The sequence below is a fragment of the Zingiber officinale genome, chromosome 5B (assembly GCF_018446385.1).
Source record: "Zingiber officinale cultivar Zhangliang chromosome 5B, Zo_v1.1, whole genome shotgun sequence".
In the NCBI taxonomy this organism is placed as follows: domain Eukaryota; kingdom Viridiplantae; phylum Streptophyta; class Magnoliopsida; order Zingiberales; family Zingiberaceae; genus Zingiber; species Zingiber officinale.
The window spans coordinates 113,791,901-113,814,653 of NC_055995.1; the positions used below are offsets into that span (position 1 = coordinate 113,791,901).

Below are 22,753 nucleotides of genomic sequence, written 5' to 3' on the forward strand. Positions count from 1 at the left end.
GTTTAACTCACAATAAAATGAAAACCAAAATCATAAAACCGTCCTCGGAAGCGACGTGGGACCGGCAGTCGGGATCCTCCTCCAAGTGTACTAGCATCGCTATCAGCTACCTGGTGAAATTACCAATGTGGGTGGTGAGTATAAAGACTCAGCGGGTAATAGAATAGACAGTGCATGAGTATCATAAAGAACAGGAATACAAAAGGATACAGTCTCGGAAAGATAAATAGCAGATACTACTGGGTAAACAAAGTATATATCCATACCTGAAACCATATCCTAGGCTAACAGTGTAAGGTCTGAGATAACATAAACTGCTACAGTACTGCTCATAGCTACCAGAATCTCATATAAAGTATACAGTAATCAGTGTCCAAGCATATATAACGGGTATGTGATAACAGAACTGCATAAGTAAGCATATAACAGCATAAGCAAATATAACGGAAAATAGCGTATGCACGGATGGTCACCCCGCCACCTCTCTGCACCACGACCCCTGTATGATCGAGAGGTCGGATCGATGACAGCTGTACCACCCAAAGGCCGCCACTACTCTCGAGTGACCGGATGGACAGTTGCATAGTAGCTGAATAGCTACGTCTGCGACGGGGGTCCCTACTACCCGCGACTCCAGCTACCACTACCCATGAGTATGCGAGTGGGGGCACGACAGGACAAGCGACACGCTCTAGCTACCACTAGCCATGAGTGGCCGAGCGTGCGGCCCAAGCCAACAACCGCCTCAACCACAAGGGAGACAGGATCGTCGACAATGCATGCAATGACATGATGTGAACAATACAACAGTCATCATATATATATAAACAGAAACAGGTATACTACATGAAGCCAGCATGCTCAGTAAGGTATGTAAATAAACAACAACCAAAACATGTAAACATGGTATCAGGTGTCTATATATCCAATACCTAATATCTAATGTCTGGCATCTGGTATCTGGTATCTGATACCTAGTAATATAGTATCTGCTAAATATCATCGATAGCAACGAGAGACTGTATAGGTACAGAAACGAGTAGCTCAAAGATTGAGTGGAAGTATCAAACGTAGGAATAATAAGAGTAGAGTCAAGATAGATACAACAACTATATGAACATAAAGCTCATGCACTAGGATCAAAATACTAAAGAGATAAAGCAAGAAATAGCCGCCTCAAATATAGGCTGAATCTGACGTCAATCTCGTCACGACGCTCGTCCCGATCAAAGTCCTGCAACAACGTATCCATATAAACCATCTACCGATTAACTAAACCAATATACAAGATAGGAAATTAATCCGAATTCGTTCATTACCCGAATAAACTCACCCTAATCTACTAATCCCCATTACTGATCCACACCAACCAACCAAAACTCCCCTACATTGTACTATCAAAATTGAGCTAGCAAATCATGCATTCATTCCTTAAACCCAACCACCACTGTTACAGCTTATCTCATATCAAAACTTACCTCTGATGATTCCCTGCCCGAAGGTAAAATTGCCGGCACAGGTCCTCTAGTGATACCTGTTGCCAAGAACCACAAATAGAGCTCCTACAGAGCCTACATCCATTGCCATCACACAATTCAACATAATACGAATCATGTCCAAAACCTAAAGCCACAGATCTACCATTAGAGCTGTAGAGTCCTTACCTTCTTATCTCCGGATGAAGCACAGTAGCTGGAAATTTGTGACCGAGGCTGCTACCAGGGATCACTGCCAGAACAATACTTAAATCAACATATGTTTGCAGCCGGGCTTCACATCACAGCCTCCCTAGCTAAAGGAAACCCTAATCTGAACCATTCTCACCTCACATACCTTGATGCCGGATCCCTCCCCTGTCGACGAAGTGAATCCGTCGGAATCAGCCTAGCGTTAGAGCTAGGTAATGTCGTGACCACCGTCTGGAATGCACCCTCAGCTAAGCTCGAGCTCAGGGTTCCGGCGTTACGACCCTCAACGTCTCCGGTGCCCGCCTCTCCTCTCCCGGCCGAGAATCCTTTGCAAGGAGCTGCGTTTCAACGAAGGATGCCACCAAGGAGATCTCCGATCAGGCGTGGAGGAGACCGAAGACTGGTCTCGCAATCTCGGCGCCGGCGATTAGTCGCGGGCGGTCGTCGCTGCTGAGCCCGTCGGCGCAATCAGGTGAAATGGCGAGGCGTCGGTGAAAACGGAGGAAAGTGGCACAGTGAGGTTAGGGCACTATTGCCCTACTTATAGGGTTTCCTTAATTCCCTATTAAGTCCCTTCAATGGTGATTACCATTACCTCTTTAGACTTAAACATTTTATCCCCTTAAACTCCTCCATACAACCTCTAAATAATTCCAGAAAAATACCTAAAAATTTCCATAAATCATTATAGGTTATTTTATTTTACAGTATCTCACACTTGAGTTCGATCGTCGGATGCTTCCTGCACCAACATATACGTCTACCAACACAAAATGTATTAAACCTACCTAAGATGCATTCCTTTGGGCTGACACAATAGTTCAACTTAGTAGTATGTTGTGTAGATAAACTCAAGAAAACATTAAGAATTTAGTTCGAATAGAAATTACTTAATTAACCTTAATAATATAAAATTAGATTTATTAATCAATTAATATCTTATGGTAATGGATTAGTATGATTCAATCAATAATCTCAATCGATCTAAAAACCTACTTCCATATGTGACTACAATATATATAGAACTTTATCTTAAGAAATTGAAGCTTCTTTAAGTTCTATAATTGAAACAGTACATACGGTTTCAAAGAAATTTTAATCGATTAACTTTTTGTCTTTTTTTATGAAACAGTAAATTATCAACCTAGATTACTAGGACACAGTTTTCTTCTATAATCAACAACACACACTATAAGTAATATCATTTCCCAACTTATCGGGCCTATTGATTTATCGAGCTAAATCTCACCCTTTGATAAGTCAAAGAAATAAATACTAAATATATGTGCTTGTTATTATATTAGGATTAAGAGCACACACTTCCATAATAACTAAGGTCTTGTTCTTTTATTAAGTTAGTATAAAAAGAACTTACCTTAAATGGTCCTGCTCAATACACTCAGAGTGTACTAGTGTAATTTATCAGTCAAGATAAACTAATACCTAATTACACTACAAATATTCCAATGGTTTGTTCCTTTCCATCTCAGTCGTGAGCTACTGTTTATAATTTATAAGGAATTGATAACATTATCTTCTGTGTGTGACACCACACACTATGTTATCTACAATATAAATTAATTGAACAACTATACTTAGCTTATAAATGTAGATATTTGATTAATATGATTCTTATTTCTTAGTAAATGTTTATACAAAAAGCTAGGCTTTAGTATACATTCCAACAATAGTTGCATATTTTATTTGTTGCATTTTGTTATTGCACAAGATACATGCCTTGTTTGTTAAATTGAGCTATGTTCTTTGCTTTTGTTTATGTAGTACTCTCAATGTCTGCTAATTTGAACAACATCCTCGTGCTTACTGACATAAACTTTGGACAATAGAAAGAGCATATTACGATTTATTGGACTACATGAATATGGACTGTGCCTTTAGGCATGATTGCCCTGCACCTTTAACTAATGATTCAACTGCAGATCAAAAGGTGAACTTTGACAAGTGGGAGCGATCTAATTGCATGAGTCTGATGATCATGAGAAGTCAATACCAGAATCACTAAGGGGTTCGATAACTGAGAAGGAGGATACTAAAACCTTCCTTAAGGAATTAGCGGACCGATTCGCCTTAAACGAAAAGGTCGAGACTACTACACTTCTCACGAAGTTAGTGTCCATATGGTACATAGGGAAGGGTAACATTAGGGAGTACATTATGGAGATATCTAACCTGCTTAAAGGGCTTAAGGTACTAAAGTTAGACATGTCTGAAAGTGTCCTTGTGAACCTCATCTTGATCTCTCTGCCTACACAGTTCACTCTTTTTAAGAGTAGTTATAATACTCAAAAGGAGAAATTGACACTAAATGAGCTCATAGCTCAGTGTGTACAGGAAGAGGAGAGATTAAGAGGTGACACATCTCAAAGTGCTCACTATGCATCCTCATCTCAATATTCGAACAAGAAAAAGAAGAAGGGTAATGATAAAAGTAAGGGTAAACAACTTGTAGTGACTGAGGTTTCAGGGCATAAAGTGCAAAAGCAACAAAATTCAGGCCCAACTTGTTTCTTTTGTAAAAAGAAATGTCATCTGAAGAAGGATTGTCCTAGATACGCCAACTGACATGCTAAGAAAGGTATACTTCCTAACTTTGTTAGTTCAAAAGTTAACCTAGCTATTGTACCTAATAACACTTGGTGGATAGATACTGGTGCAACTACTCACATAAGTATAACTATGAAGGTTGCCTCACGAGCTGAATGTCAATTGATGCTGAAAGATTCATCTATACCGGAATGGGCAGGAAGGTAAAAGTAGAGGCAATAGGTGTCTTTAGGTTTGTTTGGGGAATAATGTACTTTTGAATTTGGAAAATACTTTTGCAGTGTCGTCTTTTAAATGGAATTTAATTTCTTTTTCATGTTTGGACAAATTCGGATACACTTGTTCATTTAGAAATGAAAATTTTAGTATTTTTCAAAATTCTATCTTGTGTGGTACTGGTTCCTTGATTGACAAGCTATATAGATTGGACACTAAAACTCATACGGATAATTTTGTTATGCATAGTATAGGTGTGAAGTGTGGCATGACAAATGGGAATTCATTCATGCTATGGCATAGGCGTTTAGGGCATATCTCTAAACAATGCCTAAAAAGGTTATAGGCGAACAACTATAGAATATCAAATGTGGAAGATGAAAGACTAAAAAATCTCACATCAGGAACTCTCCGTAACATAACAGTCTACTCATATTATTATGTTAATGGATTCAGATTTCACATGGCCCAACATGATTCACAAAGGTTGACATATAATCTGGTGTTTGTGTAAAAGGATCAACAAACAACCATGATACTTAATTTAATTATTATGGTAGACTTGAGGAAATTATCGAGGTTGAGTATCCAACTTTACCTTTAAAAAGGTGTGTGTTGTCTACATATTCATGGTATGATCCAACTCCAAGAAGAGGTACCAGAAGACATCGTTTCTACAATTTAGTTGAGGTTAATGCAAACAAAAAATTCAACGAGTTTGAGTCTTTCATCTTTATAGTACAAGCTGGTCAAGTATTTTATCTTGAGTACTAAACAAAGAGAAGAAGACCTAGTGAATGGTTAGCAGTGTGTCAGATAAAACCTTGGTCAACTATAGAAATGTCGAACACCATAAGTGTTCAAAATCATGATGCATATCAAAATGAAGAAGTCGAGATATACTCAATTGATTCAGAAATATAATCCACATCATAATTACTTGTAGATGTTAATGTCACTTACGAGGAAATAAATGATAGAGAGATGTCTAGCAGTGAGAAGGTTAATGTACCAATGGAGTCAAGCGATGAAAACTTAGAAAATATTAATTTAGTTGATTCAGAATGACATCAGGTTATTAAAAATTATTAACAATGTCATGGTATATTGTATGAATTTTATTTTTATTTTTTCATCTCCCTAGTTAGAAGACAATATTATATCAAATGTGTATATCTTATACTATGATTTTGCATATATAGTTATGCAGCTAACACAAAGACCACGTGGTGACCAGATTGTTTTATGAGTTGTTGGTGAGTAATACAGTATTTAGTAATTATTTTAGTACTTTAGATTCTTTTTAATTATTAAACATATCTAATACATGATATGTTTCCATGCAATTTTATCCGAGATGGTCATCAGGCAGCATCGTATATATCTAAAAAGTTTAAAGAACGATTGTCTCTTGCTAGTACTACATGGCGGCTCGTAGACTAGGATATGAAGAATGTCTATACGATGAATTTTTTATAAGTATTTTGAATAGAAATATATTTATAGTTAACATGATATTAATTGTCCAAATATATTGGTGCAGAAGAGATATGTTTGGGAGGAGGGTTAGGAGGAAATGTTCAAGAAAATTTAGAACACCTACTGCTTTAAACTATATAAGGACATATTATACAAGTGGAGGTAGCGGAGCACCAAACCATCTAAGGTCCCTAATATAGTTTGACAGTCTTGGAGAGCCATTTGGGCTGCCCAACATTGGCAAGATAATTCAGCGATTGCTCAGAATAATCACAATTCAGAGCCTACTGGGTCGAACACCAAATCTACAAAGTATATCGCTGGATCTCATTTTATTGTGGAGCATACCTCTGACTTGGTAACTTTAAAATTAAGTTATATAAATATTTTTTACATATGTTTTGTTATTAGTTTTATTGTATTTGCATTTTTTGTACACAGACTGCTGAATTACAAAGACCTCCCACTTATTGGAAGATATTTAACATAACTCATAAGAAAAAAGTTAGGTCATTTGTCGATCGGTTTCTTAGCAATTAATGTAAGATTATTAAATTTCATCAATTTACTTATAACTTTATATGTAGGTTAATAAAATCATTATTTTGACGCAAGAAACAATGTCCACTAGAGTTGTTAGGCGTCTCAGCCTGGGGCAGAGGGAGAGGCATCACAACCTCTTTCCACCGATGTGATTAATGACATTTATTATGATATCGTCGGTGGAAGGAAGAAGACCTCTCTCTACGGGCTTGGCTCTCAGGACAAAGTTATCTATGAGCGAGTGATGGCTCTTGGGATCAGAGGTCGTCCTAGTTCCTCCTCCTCATCTAGTGAGTTACAAGAATTGCGAGAGGAAAATCAAGACTTGTGGACTCGACAATCATCATTGGACGAGGTGATGGTTGAGAGGGACGCAGAGATACGGGAGATGTGGCAGTGAGAGGCTGAGACTGATGCTATAGTTCGTCATATGCAAGCAATTGTAGCAACGTTTCCTCCGGATTCTCAGATGTACCACCTGCATCGTTTGGAGTCCTAGGAGACCCAAGATCCCAGCCATTCCCCTACGGAGTAGATCATTTTGAGGTCTGCTATAGTTTATCTTAACTTTTAATTCCAGTAAAAAATAATGCTATTTTTTAAATAATTATATGCATCTTTGATTGTATTATATATTTCCATAATCATTTTCAGATTTTGCTTATTTTATCCCAGGAATGCAGGTATGTATTTTTAAAAAATGTTCACTAGCTTTTGTTTATCAGTTTAAGTAGTTATATCTTTTTGATGATCTATTATGGATTTTTGTTTATTAGATTTGGACTTGTATTTGTATTTATTATTATGTATTTATTGTGCATTTTAGTTCATATGGATTGTTGGAATGTAATTTGTGATGTGTAGTGACTTTTTTATATTATAATTTATGATGTGTAATGAGTTTGTTTGAGTTTATTGTAAAAACAATTATTTGTGATGGTTGTAGTTTATTAGATTAAAAGTAAATAGGAAAAATAGAAAAAAAAAAAAAAAGAAACGGGCAGCTATGCTGTAGGTTATATTAGCGACAAATAATTTAAATATTCGTCGTAGATAGCGATGTATAAGTTAAATATTCATCGCTAAGTATAGACAATCGACACTTTCCATATCTAATGTCGATACTCTTCTTTGCAATTAGCAATGAATAGTTATTTTCCATCGTTAATAGTGGCGGAATATTAAAATAACCGTCGCTATAGTTCAACATAAATCTCATTCCATTTGACTATCAGTGACATATATTAAAATATCCACCGCTATATTTAGAGACGAATATTTTAATATCCGTCACTTGGTTATCAACAACTATTATCTAAACGATGATATTTATTCTGTCAATAATCCATCGTAATTCTTCTTTAGTAACAAAATAGTGATAGAGATATTCCATCGCTATTTGTTACAATTTTTGTAGTGCAAGCTCACGACTTGACCGAATTAATTAAGTCATATTAGTTGAAAACTCAAAGTGAGGTATTTGAGAAAGTGGTTAAAGACATAAAGACCCTTTAGGCATGAAGACCTAGAGGTGAGGTATTTGGGCTAGTGGTTGAAGACCTGAGCCTTAGGCATGTGCAGACCTAAGGGCATGAAGTCTTTTGGCAACATCATCATGGATAATGTGAAGGTTAAAGACCTAGAAGATGGTAAGATATGAGAGATTGCGTGTAAAAATATAATATGGAGTTCATGCTTTTAGAGCAATATCATCAAGTGAAAACTAGGTAGGGCTACCTAGTTGGCTTATAGAGAGACTTCAACTAAGAAACAAGAAGTTTGTGGTTATAATTTCAATCATGTTCAATCTCAAGATTTGCATAGGCTCACAAACATGGAAACGGAGTGAAGTTGAGATCTTCAAAAAGTTAAGTCAATTAGAGGTGATCATAGTCGACTGAATTACTGAGTCGACTATAAACTTAATTGTAAAGTCTCTGTTAGAGAATAAAATATATTTTGTTGGGCTTGAGTCCACTAAACTTGAGTTGGAGTCAATTGAATAAGATTCTAGTCGACTGAAGAATTATTTCAGTCAATTGAACTTTGACCATTAGCTCATTGAACTTTGACCATTAGCTCTCAATGACTGGATTGATGATTTTAACAATTAAACTATACTTCAGTATAGTTCAGCCAACTCAAGTTGTTTGAAACACAATATTTAAAGGATCCAACTTGAAGCCAAGGCCTACCCACAAGAGAGAAAGGAAGCTATTGTATATTGAAGAAGATCATAATTAAAGGTGTAAACGAATGAATGAAGCTTAACTTTGTTAAATCTTATTTATTTACTTATTAGTTGAAGCTTATTCATTAAAAATCTTATTGAATTCAAGCCGAGCTTATTGAGCTCAACTAATAATCCTAACGGATATTCCTTTATAAAAAGTTAATTTAATATCATATCTGATCTTAGCCAATTTTTTTTTAAAAAAAATACTTTTTAATATTATTGACCCAAAGTATTTATAGAAACTTCCTATTCGTAGTGTTGTCAATCTTAAAATGTGAGACTAAAAGATTTTAGATTTCTAATTGATTAATGAGAAAAATTCTCAATAATATGTCGTGGCTGAGTCTCGAACTCTATATCCCTGATTGATTAATGAAATTTTGTTTCAATAATACACTGCAACTGAGTCTCAAACTTATCCCTGTTTGATGCGTCTGTGAAAATTACTAATAAATCTTGAAATTATTTTCGATGTGAAAAAGAAAAAAGGGCATTAATGTAATCTAATTTTTGGATTCACTAAATTAGTTGAGAATTAGTTAGTAAAAGGCCCAGATTTTTAATATATATATATATATATATAATTTTAAGTTAAAATCAGATATCTAGTTTATATTGATTAATCCCAGGTGACCGACTCAACTCTATAAAAGTTTTTCATCGACCACTAGGATAATAAAAAATACTTGTAATGAGCAATCCATCAATTTAATATTTTTAGATCAACTACTCATTAAGTAAAATTTATTTGTTAATTCATTAAAATATAGATTCAATTCTTTTATATTGTCTAAGAAATTAAGAAAATGTTTTATCACTATACTACTACCTGGCATATATTTTATTATTATAATAAAAAATAATTACATCAAAATGACTAGAGGTTGAAAAAAAAAAATTCTACTAAAGAATATGTGTCCATTAAAAGTTAATCTATTATTCTATTATAAAACTGTTATCCTGTAGTCGGAAAACAGAGTTTCTATTTAATATTTCATTACTAACCAAAGATAAAGGAGCTTTATATACAATTGGAACTTCATGTAATTCCTAAATATCACAAAAATTCAAAGAGCCAACAAGCCTTCAAAAAATTAAAACTATAACCCCAAACTTATGCCTAAATAATACCTCTCCCTTCGCACGATATCTTTTGAGTCTGTCATTTTTAAATGAGTCTAGTGATTAACGCGTAAAGTATTATTATAATAAAATCTGAAATTTAAATTTTAGTAAAATCGAGATAAAAATCTCTAAATTAAAATAGATATCATCTTTATCTTTATATGTAAGTCTTTTTATCATCACGATATTTTTTTGAGCCTTCCGTATTGACGTTGAACGAAGCCTTGAACGAATTGACAGGACGCTAGCATGAACATATTTATTTTTGCCACCGCCGTATCCTTTGAGCCTCCGTGGGACCACATCATAATGTCAATTTGGCCGCCTACGTGGCGTGTTAGGCGTTGGGCTCTTACGTCATCGCGCACTCTCGCCATCTCGTCTCGTCTCGTCTCTTCTCTCGCCATCGCGCACTTCATCGCGCGCTCTTACTTCATTGCTTCTCGCTGCCTTGCTCGCCAATGCGGTCAGCTTCCCTTCTCCTGCTCTCCTCCTTGGTGGCGACATTGGTGCTCACATCGCCCAACTTCCTCTACGCGACCGACGGAGGTTCTCCTTGATCGCCCTCTTTCGATGGATCGGTTCGATGCATCATTTTTCATGTGATTTCCCCGTTTATCGACGTTTATGTGGATTTATGTTTCTAGTCTTGTTCGTTCTTTTCTTGTGTGTGTGGTTCTCTTTGAATCATCATCGTTGGCGTCAACTTTGTCATCCCTGGTGCCCGTTCTGTTCTGGAAATTGTCCAGGTGCGTTGTTGTTTGCCAAGATGGGTTTTTTTTCGTAATTAAAATGGGTACTTTCTGATCGCGAGATCGCCCTTGCTTCCTTATTAGGGCATTGTCGACTGATGATCGTTGTCAGAATAAGCTTAAAACCATGGGCAAAAATGATAAGGCGTCCTTGTAAACAATGGTAAAAAAGGCGTACCTTTTTTATTTATTATCAAAAGGGGCCCAACTGTTTTCTCTACCGTAAATGCTCTTTTAAATTCGTCAGTCAAAGTGTCATAAATCAAAAATATTTTAAAAAATGTAACAGTCGACTGTTACATGAGTTATAAATTAAAAAATAGAAAATATTCTTCTCTTAAAAAAAAAATAACAGAAAGCAAAGTAATATAAATTTCACTTTGAATTTTTAAAACTGCTACATATGAATTAAAAAAAATAGTAGATATACTCTAGGAGGTCTCATTAGAATTAGCTCATACTCACGAAAATCAAGTGACTAAAAAATGGTTATGTAGCAGTGTTAGTCTAAAACTGTTATAGGATTACTTTTATTTAAATTTTGAATCTAAATATTTAGATGCACTTTGGGAGGCCCATTCGTGCTTTTAAAAATAACAATTTAGTAATTTTAATCATCTATGTAGTAGGTTTGACCAAGTTAATTGTTTTCATTGTTACTTCATGGTTAATAAAGATAAAGTCAAATTTATTTGGGTTATTCTCTCAATTCCATTCAAAAGTAATTGGATGGGTGCAATATAGTATGAATTGGCTATTAGAGCATATATTGATAGAATTTAAAATGGGATCTTGAAAATTGAATAATTTTTGTTGAGCTTATATCCTTTTTTTAGATTCACTAGGGTGATTCTTAGTGGTTGGACTTTCAATTATCTTGATGGGATTAAGGCTTTATTTATAAGTTATTGATCCTAGTTACTGAGATCAGGGTTGTATTTATAATCTTGATCGGGGTACCTGGAAGAGTTTCAGACGCTTGAAGGGGGATAAAATTTTGTCATCATGGCAACGGATCGTGCCACGTCGCGTTTCGATAAAGTTTCTGGTCCGGGTGTCTGAAAGGGTTCCGGGTGCCCGGATTGGGTCGACATAGCCATTTACAACTTCGCAGAGCCGAGGCGCCCCCGGGCTATCCCGGGGGTCCGAGCGCCCAGACCAAAAAAGTCAACATCTTATTGACTTTTGGTCCCAGTCTTCCACTCCGGTTCTGCTTGCATTGGTCCGGGTCTTCCGCTCCAGTTCCACTTATTTGGATGATTTCGACCATCTGGAATAAGGCTCACCTGAACCTATTTTTCGGCCTTCTCGAGCAACCTTCCGCTCCGACTTCTCGTCCCTCAGAAACGCCGCGCGCCTCCTCGTCCGCCTGCGTACTCTAACACCTCATTCCTCGGATGCACCGATCCCGTCGACTCTCTCCTATGCAGTCCTTCTCGCTAGCTGCGTCTTTCGCTCGACTTCCTCCTAAGTTCTTGCACATTTAAATACAGGGGTTAAACCACAATAAGACCTAACTTAACTTGGTTGATCACATCAAAATTACCTTGGGGTACTTACAATCTCCCCCTTTTTGATGTGAGCAACCCAAGTTAAGTTAGGGTAAAAAACACAAACAAATAATAGAGATATTTTGTATTTAAGAAAAATATGCAAAAAAAATCTACCTCCCCCTAGACTCATCTCTAATTCTCCCCCTTTGATCACATTAAAAATGAGGTACTTTAAAATGACGTGGAAATAAAACTAAAACAAAGTCTAAGGGAAACAAAGTTTAATTCAGACCTAAATATCTTTCAAAAAAAAAATTTGAGACTAAAATTTAGGTTTAATCTTAACTATTTTCAAATTTCAATATTTTTAAAATCCAAAAAGTATTTTTAAATTAAACTCTTCTTTCTCCGAAAAATTAAGATTAAATTAATTTCAATCAAAAATTTTACAAAATAATTTTTTTAAAACATTAGATAATTTTATAACAGTTAAATGCCTAATAATTAGTCAATTAAACATTCGTTTCAGTAATTGACTTCCAGGCTGTGGCGAGACATTGGACCTTCTTGGTTATTGAAACAACAACCACTTCTAGACAAAGTCTCTTAAAGAAATTAAATATTTAATTTTCTTTCTGAAAGCCCTAGGTCTATCTTTCAAAAAAACAATGCATGCACAAAAAGATAATTTAATTTAAACATGACTTTGGAACCAAAAACAGATTCCTTCCTACCCGATTAATTAAAAACTTTCTAGGAACATACTTTTGTGATATTCTTCTAATTTCACCCTTATGGTATATAAACTGTCAATTCAATCCATTATATTTTCAACTTGTTGAATATGGGAGCATGAACGATTTTTCAAATCTTCTATTTTTACTTTCAATTTTTCATTTTCCATTTTTATCTTGTCAAAATCTTCTAATTGACAAGATGTTACTAGAATTCCTTTTAATTCATCATTTTCTTTTTCTGGAATTTTTGGATAATATTTTTATAAACTGGAATAATTTATCAGAAGGTAGAGACCGTACTTAACTTACTTTGTCAATCCCATAATCTATAGCTCCTCCTGAAGTGCTACTTCTTGCTGATGTCGCTCCTCCTTCATCGATGCTCATTTCGGAAAAGCTTGCTTCGTCTTCTTTTTCTTTATGACTTGCTACTACCACAAGTTCGGCGAGGGCTTCGATTTCCGACTCGGACAATGTTTCATCCCACGTTGCCTTTAGATTTCGATGCTCTGACTTCTTGTTCTTCTCCTTATTCTTTAACTTTGGGCAGTTATTTTTGGCGTGCCCCTCTTCGTCATAGTGGTAGCATCTTATTTTTCTTTTCTTTCTTTTACCCTGCACTTGATTAAATTTATTAGTTTTAAAGAACTTTTTAAATTTCCTTACCATGAACGTCGTTTCGTCATCGTCAAGGGATGTTTTGGACTCTTGTTCGTCAATTTTTGCCTTAAGGGCAATGTTCTGCGTTGTCTTCGTTCTTAGACATGCATTTCTAGATTCGTGAATCTCAAATGTTGAAAATAACTTTTCTAAAGTACTTACCTCTAGATCTTTAGAGATGTAATATGCATCTACTAAGGATACTTATTCAGAAGTTCTAGGAAATGCGTTAAGTGCGTACCTTAGCAAATCTCGGTTAGTTACCTTTTCTTCGAGATTCGTGAGTTTGGTGATAAGTTCCTTGATCCTTGAGTGAAGGTGTACAACGGATTCGCCTTTTTCTAACCGGAGGTTGCTGATCTGGTTGCGAAGCAGGTCCCGTTTCGCGAATTTGACTTCGGACGTACCTTCGTGTAGCTCAAGGAACTTCTCCTAAAGCTCCTTTGCTGATTCATAGGCATCGATTCTGTTGACTTCTTGTGGAGGTAGCACACTCAGTAGATGGAATTCATCTCATCCATTTGCTACGAAGTCTGCTTGCTCCTTCTTGGTCCATTGATACTCTTCTTTGTCCTTTGGTGCTACAAAACCATATTTCAATATTAGTAATAAATCAAAGTCCGTTTTGAAGAATACCTCCATCTTTCTTTTCCAAATCATGAATTCCCCCTCGAACTTAGGTGGGTAGATGCTTGGTCCGGACATCTCTTGTGCTTCGGTCGGTGGTTAGTTCTCTTGAAACGTCCTCGCTCTGATACCAATTGTTGGTCCCTTAGCAGTCGGTTAAAGGGGTGAATAGCCCTGCACAAAAATAAAAGAAACAAAAACCCTTCTCAAACTTTACAACTTTATTAAACTAACACTTGTATCAAAAGTAATTAACAAACTAATTAGAAAGAAAGAAGAGGCACAGAGAGGTTACTTGGTTTGCAATCAGATAATTGCAAATCCAAGACAGTGAAAGCTCACTATCAAAGTCTCCTTCAGGCGGAGAAGCCTCTTACAACGTTGACATCTCACACAATAGTAGAACAGACAAAGATATTGATTACAAGTTATTGATCCTAGCTACTGAGATCAGGGTTGTATTATAGTCCTGATCGAGAGCCTAGATGGGTTCTAGGCACCTGGAAGGGGATAAAATTTTATCCCCATCGCAATGGATCGCGTCACATCGTGTTTCGATAAAGTTTCTGGTCCGGGCTCCTGGAAGGGTTTCGGGCGCCCAGACCGGGTCAACACAGCCATCCACGACTTCGTAGAGCTGAGGCACCCCCGGGCTATCCCAAGGGTCGGGGCGCCCGGACCAAGACTAGGCACCTGGACTAGGTTCGAGCGCCTCAGACTAGGTCTGGGCGCTCAGATCGAAAAAGTCAACATTTTGTTGACTTTCGGTCTCGGTCTTCTGCTCCGGTCCTACTCGCATTGGTCTGGGTCTTTCACTTCGGTTCCACTTGCTTGGGTGATTTCGGCCATTCGGAATAGGCCTCACCCAAACCTATTTTTCGACTTTCTCGAGCAATCTTCCGCTTTGGCTTCTCGCCCCTCGAAAACGCCGCACGGCTCCTTCTCGTTCGCCCGCGTACTCTTCCACAGCATCACATTCCTCGGACGCACTGAGCCCGTTGAGTCTCTCCCGTGCTGTCCTTCTCGCTAGCTGTGTCTTTCGCTCGACTTCCTGTGCTCCTAAGTTCCTGCACACTTAGACACGGGGGTTAAACTACAGCAAGACATAACTTAACTTGGTAGATCACATCAAAATTACCTTGGGGTACTTACATTCTGTGTCACTTGGGACATAGACGAGAAAAAGTTCCTGAGCTATTCGAGACCTCCAGATGGTTAGTCGTCCCTTCCGCATTATGTGCTGGTAGTTCCACCTCTTCCCCTTGTTGTCGTGGATGTTGAGGAGCCACCTCCTTTGTCCTTCGAGGACTAACATTAGGGTCCAGGGGAGTTTCAACCGCAATCGGGATCGAGATGACCGTCTCCACAATTTCTAAGTGATTTGCATCTATAGCTTCTTGTCCGCCTTCATCCAACACACCACCTACTTGCCTCCATGCTTGCCTTATTTGCCTTCTATAGCTTGGTCGCCTACGACCCCTAGAAGATTGAGACTATTGTCTTCTGGGCTGATTTTGATTTGGATCCACTATTGCACCCCCTCCCCCCCCCCGGGTGATTAGTGGTGTGGTCGGTCGGTATAACCCCCTTATAGCAAGCTTCCTTTCGATTACCTATCCTTCAACAAACTTCACAAAAATCTGGCTTGACCTCATACATGATTTCTAAGTCAATCTGAACCTCATAGGCAAGTGATGGAAACACCTGTGACACGTGTACCAATTACCGAGACTTCTACCAAGAGTCATGCAAAAGTCAATCTTTCTTGTGTCCTTGTTAATTTGTCACTGTAGAGTGGCTTGCCAATCTCTGAGCCCATCAAACTCAAAACTTTCGGTGACAAACAATCTAGGGGAAAACCGTGAATCTGGACCCATGCTGGAATGAACCTCCCATCTTCGTTGTAAAGAAAACAACTTGGCATGTGTTTCAAGAACAAAGGGATTTCAAAAGTGAAATATGGTCCTTCAAGTAAGACTTTCTGGTGATCTTGCGATGTGTCAAGACTATAAACTATCTAACCGCTCTCGTGCATAAAGAATTTGTAAGGAACCTTCCATCTGCAAGCCACTGTCTCCACACCATCACACCTTGGACGACTACCTATAAAATATAAAACATCCCACAAGACAGTAACCAATCTAGTCCTCCACAATTTCAATGTCATTATATCCGAACTCCAATCTCTTCCCTATGGCTGTATGTTGCTGTAAGTATGTAGCCATTGTTGTCTTATGATTATCCTTGAAGAGCCCAGCCCATGACTATCCCTAATCTCCAGTCATAAGCATAGGGTTATCTTCCGGTGGCATTTCTTCACCTATAGTACTTGTCTACCAACCCTTGTCCATAAGCCCCTGCACCCTGGTCTTCGGCAGCTTTCTCAAACCTACCAAGTCAGTAGCCTTTCCAATTTGATGTGCATTCATCACCACCTGATCAGCCAACGGTTGCACTACAACCACAAGATCATTAACTTCACCAGCTGCATGTGTTTTTGATTGGCTCATGGGGGTGTTTTTGCCTCCTTTCTTCTTCTTTGCCATTGGTGAAAAAAAATCAACAATAGGTCGCCCAAACCAATTAGAAGATGTGGCCAATTAATGTTGATTGCTCCAAGAATTAATGCTCATTAATGACCCCAAAACCTTCCTTTCCTGCAGTTTTGGCCGAAGTGTCAATGGAATTGGGAGTTCGCCAGAAAGAAGACCACCACTGAAATCTTTGAAACCGGATAAACCTTGGATATCTTGTGTCTCTTCAAACTTGATGAATAGGAGAGGAGGAAGACTAGAGAGAACCATAAAGAAGAAACTCAAAAGAAACCATGTAGAGGGGAAGAAAGAGGAGTGAGTTTACGGTTGAGGAATTAATTGTCTGTCCTCACGAGAAACCTTCCTGACTTTGAGCTCATCGTAGTTGTTCCGACCGCCCGATGGCATCCCCTCGACCACCGTAATTGTTGGGGTTCAATTAAAATTTCACATTGGAAAGATTTGGTAAAGATTATGGGTTTAAAAGGATGTAAGATATTTTCATTGGCATGAGGTCTTTTGTGGAGAGCCCAAGAGCAAAGCCATGAGAGTCTAGGCTCAAAGTGGACAATATTATGTCATTGTGAAGATTTGTGGGCATCCTTCGGTCCCAACAAATGGTATCAGAGCCATGGTCCAGACCAAATGTCATATGAGACGACTTTGAACGAAGTTGAGGGTGAGTCCGGAACAGGTCAGGTGACCGAATACTCGCGGGGAGGACTGGAGCAGGTCAGGGTGACGGATGCTTGCGGGGAGGCTCGAAACATTGGCATGGGGTCTTTTGGGGGAAAGTCAAAGAGCAAAGCCATGAGGGTCTATGCTCAAAGTGGATAATATCATACCATTATGGAGATTGATCCCAACAGTAGTTAAATACATAATGATGTGATAGATGTGCATTAAATGGATCAAATTATTTTTTTTTAAAAAAAAACCTCCCTCTCCATAATTTAATTTGAACATATAAAAGAATTTTCAATTTCAAATTTGATTTTCTCGAAAAAGTTTTGAATCGTAAATTTTCAAAATTGATCAAGTTAAATTTCTTATTCTTTTAAAAATTTTATACTTTTAAAATTAGATAAATTTGATTACAAAATTTAATTTAAGTGAAAATAAAATTTTACATTTTAAAGTTTGAAAAATCTGGTATCTTACTTTTGAGGTAAATAAGCCAAATGGAAGGAGATTATAGAAATGAGTCTATTCAAAGTTAGGCTGACATCATCCGGTTACCAATCGATATTGTGTTTTGATATAGGTTGACATCGATACCAAAAACTTGTGCTTAACTATTTGGTTCAGTTATAGGAATTTTCTCCAACTAATTGTGTGACCATATCTCCAATTATATCATAGCATTTAATATCATTTATTTTGAAGCAAAATTTTCTTTCATTTTCTTTATCCTTTTTTTCTTCAATAGTTGGAAGTAATTCTTCATGTCTAATTTGGTAGTTCTAAAATTCATTAAACTGATAATGCAGGAGTACCTTCATTTTTATTGTGATACCCCTATTTGTCATGGGGACCTAAGGCCAAGCAATGTTCTTTTGGATAAGAACAACTTAGCAAAGGTACTTATTGCGCTCAAATGTGAATTTATCAATGCTTACATTTGTTCTACGAGTTTATAACTAGCAACCTTAAATAGGTTGCATATTTTGGTTTGGAGCATTCTACAAGAAATGCTAAAACATTTTTAGATCATCATGAGAATGCCTTGGGAACTTCAGGTTAATTTCTTTTACAAATGATAGTTGTGCTAGTATTATACTGCATTGTTATTAGCATTTCCTTGAGCTAGTTTGTCTAAAAGGTAGGAAAAGTATTGCCACATCATGGCATTCTCCTCAGCACTCATTGCCACATTGAGTAAAGTGCAGGCAAATTCCTATATGGTGTAAAATGTACTTCACCAATGTTGACTAGTGCTGAAAAACAATATTTTGTTCTACTATCCTGAAATTTACCATGTTGACTTGATAGACCTTTTAAACACTGGTTGGAATTGTGGGAAAATTGTCATTTGATGAGTTTGGGTCAGTCTTTGTTTATAAATATGTTTTATTATTATCGTTGATTGTTGTTGCAAAGCTTTAAACTTGGACTTCTCATATATTTCCATTACACTGTCGAACACTAACACTCTAAGTCACCTAACATCCTTTTTTTTATTGTGTCACAATTGATTCACATCCATGTCGCATACTCATACTCGAGTCCAAAGTAATACAATGGCAAAGTATAAGTATAATGGGAAGTTTTCTAAAGGTTGACACATTGTAGGTACATGCTTAGGTTCCATATGTTTTCTCCACTAGAAAATAGGACTATGGGGTAAGCTAAATGTATGATTGATAAAAAAAATTATTTTCCTTGGCATGTCATGGTTAGTTAGCTGATATTAATGCAACTAACTAAGTATGATAAGCTAATTGTAGAAACATTTCGTTACTTGGGTTTGATTGACCAAGCAAGTGAAATTTCAGTACATAGACACCTTTAGCCTAGTTTCATTTATTCGAACCATTAGATCATTTCCCAAAACTAAACTCCTTGGTCAGCTAATCACTCTAAACGACTTCTATATGTAAAATCTCAACAGTTATGTAGGGGTGGCAATTTTTTTGTCGTGTCATGTCTTGGTAATTGTGCCATTAGTGGGCCCTGCCATTCAAGTTAATAAAAGCCTATAATTTATTTATTTATTTTTTTTAAATATAAGTTGTAACTTAACTAAACTCTCCAAAGAATTAAGTTATATGGAAATTATTTTTTTAAAAATAAATTATCATTATAAACGGGTTGGTTATGCCACTTTAGTGCTTTATTTCTGTTAATCATGTTTGTGATCAGGGTCACATCGGGTTGGTTATGGGGTCATGCCTAGTATCAGCTCCAATGCCATGTTCACTTCCCTTGGTGCTTTTAACTTGTCATCTTGTGGACTGTATTTTAACTAAAAAGTAAGTATATGATTTGTATCTTGTTTTTGAGGACACTTTACCACTTGTTGGTGATAACACTATAAAACACTGATAGGATCATAACCATAACAATCCAAATGCCTTGACCTACCACCTTGAATTGGCCGTCATACATCAACAAACTCCAGGCATTTTGTGTTATTGAGAATAACCTCCTTCAACCCAAAAGACCAAATAACCAAACATAAAGACCATTCATAGCCAAACCTGTGCCAATTTTGTGAAGAACTACATTGTAATGACAGAAATAAAATGAACGAGTCTCATTCCAGAATTCTTTACAGCTTTAAAACATACATCTGGAAGATACGAAAATGAGATTGCTTTGGTTTCGTGGTCATGCATGTTTAAGTTATTATGATTCCTTTGAGTACAATATCTTATTCCACTTAGGATTTTACTTATTGTTGTACAGGGTATCTGGATCCAGAGTATATGGTTACCCAGAAAATGATTGACAAGAGTGATGTGTACAGCTTTGGGGTACTGCTGCTAGAGCTTGTGTCTGGAAAGCTGGCATTTGATAACAGAAATCTGGTTCAGTGGTTTCAAGATCTAGCAGACTCTTGTCTAACTGAATTGGTTGATCCAACGATTGCAGACACTGTTGAACCAGAGCAGCTCCATGTGGTACTACGAATAGCAAATATGTGTATTCAGAAGGAAAGCCGAGAACGACCATCAATCAAACAAGTTCTCAGGATGCTGTATGAGCAGTTAGACCCTCTATATATTGGCTTTGATCAGGCTGTAGAAGATGAAGGATGTTATGGTGGTGGAAAACTATTCGTTGATAAACAAGCAAATGATGTTATTGCTTTCAGCGGAGATGCAAGAGCTCTTCAATCTTCATCAAGCACTTCGAGATCCTACTGCAGTCGAAGCATATTGCTTGAATGCAATTCACCTCAATCCCCGCATGGTATTTAATCTATCTATGACTTTTTCGGGCAAATGAATTTTGCTCTTTCCTCCGTTTTTTGTACAAGAGCCAGTAATGAATACAGCATTTGAGCATACTTCTGAATTCCTTGATTGTTCATGCAGTAGATGTTTTTTTTTCACACCTCTCTTCTCTAGGAGTCTTAGAGTGTTCTTTCTTCTATTACGTTACTATCGTCCATAACTCTCTCTGTTGCTTCTCTGAGCTATTAGGAAGATGCATTATTAGACATCTGCATTACACGTACTCTTAGTGCAATCACAGAACGTACTGCCGAGTGGAATACATCTGGATGTTAGCCACTTGGGATAAAATTTTCCAATTTCTTCATCTTTATGCTGCATGAGATTGGTTCTACAGTGCTCAAATCACTCTATTTCCTGTACAATTTCACATGGAAGTGTCCTTTAGGATGTAATGAACTGTGATGTTGGACGATTTCAATACCTTCGTGGGGAAAGATTCATTTGAAAGTCTTGAACCCAAACCATAACTCTATGACTTGGGAGAGGGACAAAATATATGTAAAAAAAAAAAATTATGGCATCTTAGTCTAATATCCTTGTGTCTGCCAATGTCTATGATCTCCTTTCCTTTTGAATCCTTCAAACATATTGCTTGCTTGATAATGCCCTCAGTATTGTATGGAAAGTTGAGAGAAAAAGAAAGACTCGAAATATATACGAGAGAGTTTCATCATTTATATGCATATTTTGTGTTACTTTTCCTCTTTCCTTCCAAATCTTCCATCTAACTAAAAATCCTCATAGAAGATGATGACAATTAATCTTAGTATGTATTTGCACTATAGATGTTCTTGTCCTCCAAGGACCATGCAGGAGCTCTCTTTTTTTGTTCTCCAGAGACGCTCATTTTCTTCTTTCAGAGTATGTCAAAGTCAATAATGGCAATGAAAGAGGTGCATAGAGACCCATCTTATGATCAAGGTGGCCTAGCCCTTCACCAATTGGATTCGACATTCCTAGTCCATCCCTCGGGCAGTGAGCTATATGAAACATGTGGTTATAGCAATTCGCCTACACAAAGTGGATCTATATTAACCGACTTGCAAAGTTACATCTAGGAAAATCATCCTTTGCGTTGGACCATTCATAGTGATCTCAACTAGCATGGTTAATTATGAAGCTCTCTTGCTTAATTATGAAAGAGTTTCATAATGCTTAATTATGAAGTTCACAAGGATCAAAGTTGATATGTAGAATTGGAGTTGTAGCCATTGAATTTAGTTAATAAAAATGAGAGGAAAAAGGTTAGGCTTAATGGATGGTTTTTTTTTCTCCCATCTCAATCTCAATGGAAATATGAAGAAAGTGTGGGAAGATCATTGTTTTACTTCAAAAATGCAAGTTTTGATATTTATCTTAAATTCAAAACTAGTACCACTTGAGTTCTTAGTCAATAAATGAATTTACTAATCAGAAGAAAGAACAAAAAAGTATCTTTTTTTTTGCTTTTTTTTTTTTATAAATTTTGACAATTAAGTTAATTATGTTTAGGTAAGAAAACAAGAATTGAGAAGACACCTGGATTTAGAGTTTAGAGGAATTGAATTCAGTTGAAGAAAAATTATAATAAGGAACAAAAAAAATGGTTTACTAGAAAGATCATCTTTCCCAGCTTAATTTAAACCAGAAAACTTATTTTAGAAAATTTAGATGAATGAAAGAATATACTTTGAGAAATCTTCTCTTTATAGTTTATTTCATAGTAGTATAATAAAATAACCACTGATACAATAAAACTTATATAATGCTCAATAGAATCTCTTCTCCTCTAGATTTGCTTGTTCAAATTCGAAAAAACCAAAGAAAATGAGAACTAGTATGATGGCAGACTATTGATGCTATATGTGCTCTCAATGAGTTGAGAGGAAAGAAAATAAGTCATAATTCACAAGATGTTTCTTTGTTAACCTCATTAAAACTTCGAAACAAAAATGGTTGTGCAAAATTGGACGAATGTGGGCAGGACTGAAGGCGAGGTTGAGTGCCAATGAGATTCAATGAGTGACAAATAACATTTGTGAGTGGATCTAATGGGTGTGGATTTGTATGAGAGTAATCAAGAAAGGAAAGCTTGAATGGATGGTGAGTGGCAAGTGACACACAAGGCGAATGAGCAACATGCGAGCGATCAACATT

General features: G+C 36.8%; 1 long non-coding RNA gene across 1 annotated transcript; it reads right to left on the minus strand.

The window, feature by feature from the left end:
• Nucleotides 1–1,552: 1,552 nt before the first annotated feature.
• Nucleotides 1,553–1,845, minus strand: LOC121987744. The gene is made up of 3 exons (XR_006113712.1): nucleotides 1,825–1,845; nucleotides 1,665–1,728; nucleotides 1,553–1,571 (listed from the first exon to the last, which is right to left on the minus strand). It is a non-coding gene; the product is annotated as an uncharacterized LOC121987744 (long non-coding RNA).
• Between the last annotated feature and the right edge of the window lie 20,908 nt (nucleotides 1,846–22,753).